The following is a 6,744-nucleotide window of genomic DNA, read 5'->3' as shown; positions in this document are numbered from 1 at the left end:
GAGCGGGACTAGTGATATGCTCCCACGTGGCCGCCCCGTGGGGGGCTGTACGTAAGCCCCCCACACTCCTGCTGGTCCCGGAGAAGTTTTTTTCAATGTTGGGGTTGACCCGATGTGGACCGGGTGGCTTTGGGGTTGCTGAGGTCTCCTCCGGCGTTGCGTGAGGAGTCTGTGGTCTCGGCCTGGCCACCCATCGCTCTCTGTTGGCCTCCTGCACTTAGTTTGGCTGCATTCCACCTCCTGTGATTCCTGAGAAATCTAAACGAACGGTTTGACCGTCATTCGACGGCTCGCTGTGCTCCCTGTGCCAGGCGAGGGGCATGGCTGGCTACCCTGCGGTGCGCTAGGCACACAGGGCAAATTGTGTTCCTAGGAGGCTGAGGGTTTGTTTTTGCTGGGGAGTAGGGGGGGGTCCCGTGCACTGTGTGGAGGTCTGAAGTAAGCGATAGGAGTTGCGGAGGTGTTTGGGGCAAGCGCTGTTACGAATGCTAAGTTATTGATGTTGTTGATGATGGTCACAATGACTGCACAAAAAGTAACGGTTTTTTTTTTGCACATTGGGCTTGTGACGAGCACTTGATGTTGCTGTGGAGATTACGAGTTACAAAATAAACGAGCAAGGAAGTCCCTTTGGCCTCCTTCCCCGCAAGCGGGTCCCTTCGCCAGCCACGCACACCTGCTGAGCGCGCATCCTTGCAAGCGGCACTGGTCCTGGTTCAACATCGATCCCAACCATCCTTGTCGCGCCACCCAACAAGGTTTATTCCAAGCGGCCACTTCTTTCCCCCACCCTCCAAGTTGCTTCACGCCAGAGGTCGCAACAGGTACCCGATACCTGTACCCTACCCGATACCCGTTTGTGACCCTGCGCGCGGCGGGTACGGGTAGGCCGTGAGTCACTGGTGAGTAACCGTTTGTCACTCATTTCGGGTAGGGTACGGATAGGGAACGGGTACCCGTACCCGGCTGGGTACGGGTACCCATTTGCGACCCTGGTGCGGCCGGGTACGGGTAAGGAATCAAAACCCCGTTTGCGACCTCTGCTTCACGCCATCCTGCCGAGGCACACCCTTTGCACTCTCCCTGCAACCGCAACGAACGAAGCGGCCACAAAAAAAGAAGAATCTGTCGCTTAAAAACAATAAAATAAGTCATTTTTATTCACGGAGTACCTTCCCCCCCCTCCACCCCACCCGCCCTACTGCCCCCACCCACCCATTACCCCTCCCACCGTGCCTTACCCAAAGGATTTTCTAGAGGTTCGAGTTCTGCTGCTACCGTGCCCCCCCCCTAGGAATATTTCATTGGGATTTCTGACCAAAGCCCACGGATTGGAACATCTGATCCGCGGATCGGCACCGCGTGTCAACCCGCGCATTCCTCGGCTCGCTAGGATGATGTCGCAGCATCATCGACGTCGTCATTTACGCGAACGCCACTTCGTTGTGTCTACGCTGTCTGTTAAAAGTCGCGTTCGTACATCATGTACAAGCAGTCGTGAACGTCCGTCGTGAAGATGAGCAAGGAAGTAATGAAACTGACTTCAGGCAATTATCCCGCACCCCCTCCCCCCCATCCGTCCTTCCACGTAAAATATACAATATTTTACACATGCCCCCATCAGCCTTCTGAAGCACTGCTACCGAAATGCAGCCACTCCCACCAGACAGACGGGGCCCGCGTGGGACGTGTAACTTCTTGCACGTTCATGCTGAGAGAACAGAGGGGTGAGGAACGGGTGGAATCTGCCCGCGTGGTAATGCCGTGACCATCGCAGGCCGCGCTCGCACCGGCACACACCATCGCTCCCATCGACGCCTGGTCGCCAAACGCCACCGATTTTTGTAGTTTGTTGTCCTTAACCCGGCACCTCCGATTAGCACAGGTTTGCCTACGTACGGTGCGAAAGACGCTCTACAGACCGAGCGACAGATGCCAACACGGACAACTGTGGACATTGCCATCGCAGCAACCGCTCGGAACAGGGGGGGGGGGGGGGGGCGTGGGGTGAGGCATCGTGTTTTTTTTTGGATCTCCGTTTTAATTGATTCCAAGACGCCAAGGGACGGCGTCGGCACGGGAGATCCTCATCCAGCAGTGGATTGGCACTGGTGCCACGCCGCCGCCGCCACGCGCCCCCGAGGGTCACGAATCCGAACCCCCCGGGACCGGCAAAACGCCTCCCAAGTGTATTACGATTGATTTCGTTAACGTGGTTTAACCCAGGATGCGATAACGTTTTTTATTATTATAATTGTTCGTCGATGTAAACACGTTTACTTGATCGACATACTTTTGCCGATCGCCGAAAGAGCGTTGTCTGTTTTTCCCTCGCCACCACGAGTGCCGGCTGATAATTATTCACAACTTCAATTTCACAGCTGGTCATCGGCGTGCGATTCTCAGCGGTGGCCCCACGTGGTACAACAAGCGCAGCCTGCCAATGTAATCATCCACACCGTCTCCCTCCCGGCCTCTCTCTTTACGCGCCATGAAGAAGGGGCATTGCCTAAAACGTCGCGCAACATCACATACTTCTGTCAAGGCCACGGCGTCTCCAGCGATGTGTTCACAGTGGGAGCGAGCCGCGTGCCTGGCGAGGTCACTTGCCGCCACGGCGAACGGCGGGCGCCTTCTCGGATAAAGCGGAGCCGGAACATCTCGGGGAACGCGGATGATGCGAGAGGGACGCTAAAAACGAATGACTTCACTCTCCAGAAAACACACACGGTAACCCCCCCCCCGCACCGACACGTACACGATAAAGACACAAACAGAGCTCCCCGTGTGAGGCCAGGGCAGCCTGAGAACCCCCCCCCCCCGCCCACGTGGGCCGTGGACTTGCGGCGTGTCACGGTTGATCGAACGGGGGCCCCGCCCAGAGCAGAAGAGGTTCGCGGTTCGAATCCAGCGGCCGTCCTGGCGTTTGCTATTAACGTTGGGGGGGGGGGGGGGGGCACCGGGGGCCTTCTGAAAGAGACACGGGGCCCGGCGAGGCTGTGCTGGGTGAATGACGATGACAATCCGCGGGTTCTGTTCTAAACCGGGGCAGCCCCCGCGCGATCCGTCTCGTTTCGGGGGTCGATTTGGAACAGAGGTCGCAAACGGGTTTTGATTCCTTACCCGTACCCGGCCGCACCAGGGTCGCAAACGGGTACCCGTACCCGCGGGTACGGGTCGCTGGGTATCGGGTACCCGGTTGCGACCTCTGATTTGGAATCAACTGCGAGAGATCACGGGGACTGGGGGGGCAGGTGGCTCCTGTTGGGGGGGGGGGCTGCCCCCCCCCACCCCTCTTCCCCCCGGGGGTGGGGGGGGGGTGTGTACGCGGGCAACTCCGCAAATCGTCCAAATGAACTTTTATTTTGCAGTCGGCTTGGAAGTTCTTCAAGAAATCAGGACAACGCGGAACTCGTCAACAACAACTCGAGTCGGCCCGTCGCTGTGGCTGTCCCACACGTAAGCTGGGGCCACGGTCTCCTCCTCCACCACCACCCCCCTCACCCTCACCCCTTTTAGCCTCGCAGACCCGCAGGGGCGAGTGCAGTTAGCGAGCACCTAGTAAGGCCGGGGGACAGGGCACGCAACGGGGATGATGGTGGAGCTGTACCCATGACCACCTTCCCACCCACGTCAATTTGAACGCAACGTGACACCAAGTTGCTCGTTTACAACGGAGTCAACCTACGCGGGAGAGGGGAGGGGGTCGGTGGGGGGCCCGGGGCAGTTCCAGACGCCCCGTATCAGCAATGCTCGGCCGAGGCTTGGCAGCGGGACCCGGGGGGGGGGGGGGGGTGGTCCACATGGGGCACAGCGGAGCACGGAACGCGACCCGGCCGGCCAACAGTGGAATCGTCAAGTCGTCAGCGCTGGGGGGGTCAGAGGTCAGGGCAAGGCTCGGATTGACCGGCCCGGTTCGCTAAAAATGGCCGGAAGTCCGCCAGCATTGGTTCGAGCAAAGAGCCTGGCTCTCTGTTGACGAGAAGCCGGGTGTCGAAATCGGTCCAGCGTTGCGCTCGTGTTGAACCAACGCTGCCGATTGGATTGCACTCCCAGAAGGCAGTGTGTAGCCGGATCGGATGTGTACAAAAATATAGTTCGGTTTCTTTTTTGTTGTAATGTGGGGAGCGAGATTTGTGAAGGGGAATTGTCGCCGTTTTCGTCTACGTCCAAGTCTCACGGTGCCACCACCGCTATTTACACCACCCACCACCACACCACCAGCCCCTCACCACCAACTCACCACCCACCACACCAGCCCCTCACCACCCACTCACCACACACACCCACACACCTCGCACGCTTCGGCTCATTGGTCACTTTGCTTCCTTTTCAATGAACGGTCAAAAACGAACGGACACTCGACGTTCAACGGAACCTGCACGTGGCTCTGTGGCGACCTCCTCTGCAGGTCGCCGTGACGATGGAACAAGTCGCTCGGAGATCGCCACCCGACAGGGCAGGGGGGCGGGGAGGGGGCAGGGGGGGAGTGGGGAGGGGGCAGGGGGGGGGGCAGTCCATCCTCCACTGTGAGTGGCGAGCGGCCGTTCGCCACAGACGCGTCCAACCTGGTGGTCGGACGGAGATTCAGTTGCAGTTTCGTGCAGCCCAAGGGCTCAATTTGGTCACTGGGTAAATTTCCGGGTCGCCGGCTGGCACGTGCGTGCGTGCGCCCGGCAGCCACGGCCGGCAGCGAGGGGTATACTCGATGCGATGTGCCGGGTTCCGGCTGAAATCAAGCGCTGGCCGCACGATCCGAATCGACGCGGCTCTTCGCGAGCTCCTGGAGGAGGTCCCGGCGCGCGCGGCAAAACGTCGAGCAGCGGCAACAGCGCGGGAACACACGGGAGCGCGGTCACGTGTTGACGCACGTGGTAGCGTGGTCACGTGCTCGCACACGTGGTAGCACGGTCGTGTGTTCACGCGCGAGCGCGAGCGGGAGTGCGGTAACGTGTTAACACATGAGTGCACGTGGCAGCGTGGTAACGTGTTAATGCGGTCGCAAACGTGGTCGCGCGGTAACTTGCCGTCGGCTGTGGTCAACCGGAAAAGCCACAAGTGCCAACCCTGTTTAAAGATCAACATGACCCATCGTCGTCATCGTCGTCATCCCTTGGCGCTTGATGAGGTGCCTGGTGACAGCAGTCAGAGTCAACAGTAGATGCGGGGTTGTGCCGTGGTTGTGCCGCGGTTGTGCCACGGTACAACCGTGGTTGCGCCGTTGCCGTCGGGTCCCGGCGCCGCCTGCCCTTTTCGGCGCCATGTCCGACGTTTCGCTTCGCGTGCCCGGGAGCTTCTTCAGGAGCTCCCGGCCCCTGCGGCGAAACGCTGGAGGTTGCGCTGAACACGCAACCACGGCACGGCACCAGAGGAGACACAGAGCTAGCTGCTGCTGATGACGCTGTTGCTGATGACCCTGTTGACGCTGCTGCCACTGTCGCTGTTTACGACCCACCTCCCACGTGCCTTTCCGTCCATCGAGCGGGGAGCGCTTTCTAGTTTCCTGGGCTCGGCTGCTCGCAGCTGATGCTGGTCGGACCAACCCAGGCCGAGTGGGGTCTCGTCGTCAGCACGCCGGCGTCGGGCCGATGGCAAGAGTCTGCCGGCCGCGACGCAGGGCGGGACGGTGCGGAGCGCCCATCCGCCCCGGGTGAGCGGCTCCGTCCGTCCAGGCGACAAAACCGGGGACGAAGATCCACGCTCGGCCGGCCTGGCTCCCCCCGGCGGCGAGGGGCGGCGGCGAGCGACCCACTCGCCCGCTCGCCCGCCGGCTCTGTCGCCCGCGGGGGAGGGGAGTGGAGTGAGTGGAGTGAGCAGCGGTGAGACGCGGAGATCGTCCGGGCGAGGACCGCAGCCTTGACGGTCGACGACGATTGTGGTGGCGGATGACGATTGTGGTGGCGATGACGATGATGGTGGGGCGATGATTGTGGTGGTGGTGGACGCGATGGCGATGTTGGTGGGCACCGCACGGGAAGGGGACTCGTGGGTAAACCGCCCGGCGTCGCCGCTCACCCTGCTCCACGCCGGCCATGCGGCGTCTCACGACCCGGGCCGCTCTGGGGATCGAGACTCTCCCCCCCGAACCGACCGAGTTGTTCCCCCGGGCCAAACAACGTCCCCTCGAATCTCTCCAACGCGGCTTCCTGACGGCGGAGAGGTCCCCGCCGACTACCAACCCGGGCGGTGGAACAGCGACTTTCCGGGCGCGTTTACAGCCCGACCCCAACCCAAACCCCGCCGCTACTTATGCACCTCTTCGTCGTCGTCGTCGTCGTCGTCGCCGTGACCGTTCTAACGCCATAACCTCGCGTGACCTTGTAAACTCAGGCGTAACACCCCGCCGGGAACATCGATGGGAAGACCCAAACCGGAGAAACGAGTCGGAAGCGTTTGCTAGCGACCTGCGACTCTCTCCCCCCCTTCCTCTCCCAGCGATGGGACGATACACTGACCCACGCGACGCACGCACCCGGGGAAGCGTCCGGCTGTCCGGCACGGGATGGGATGGAAGTAAAGATCCTCGGAAGCCCGGAGTGACTCCCTCCCCTCCCCCAACCTACCCCCCCCCCTGCCCAACCCCCCCCCCCAACCCCGCCCCCCCCCCCCCTCTCATAGCTCTCTGAACGTGCACGGAACTCTCCGAGATGAAGAATCGTTCCGCGGATATCCACCCGGGAAACGCGTGGTAGTGATTGTGCCCCCCCTCAAACCGCGTCACTGCTGCCACTCGCAAAAAACAGC

This window comes from Lethenteron reissneri, chromosome 61 (assembly GCF_015708825.2).
Source record: "Lethenteron reissneri isolate LAM-NWPU_2019-01 chromosome 61, ASM1570882v1, whole genome shotgun sequence".
Taxonomy (NCBI): Eukaryota; Metazoa; Chordata; class Hyperoartia; order Petromyzontiformes; family Petromyzontidae; genus Lethenteron; species Lethenteron reissneri.
The sequence above is the reverse complement of the archived record's forward strand: the minus strand, read 5'-3'. Positions refer to the sequence as shown.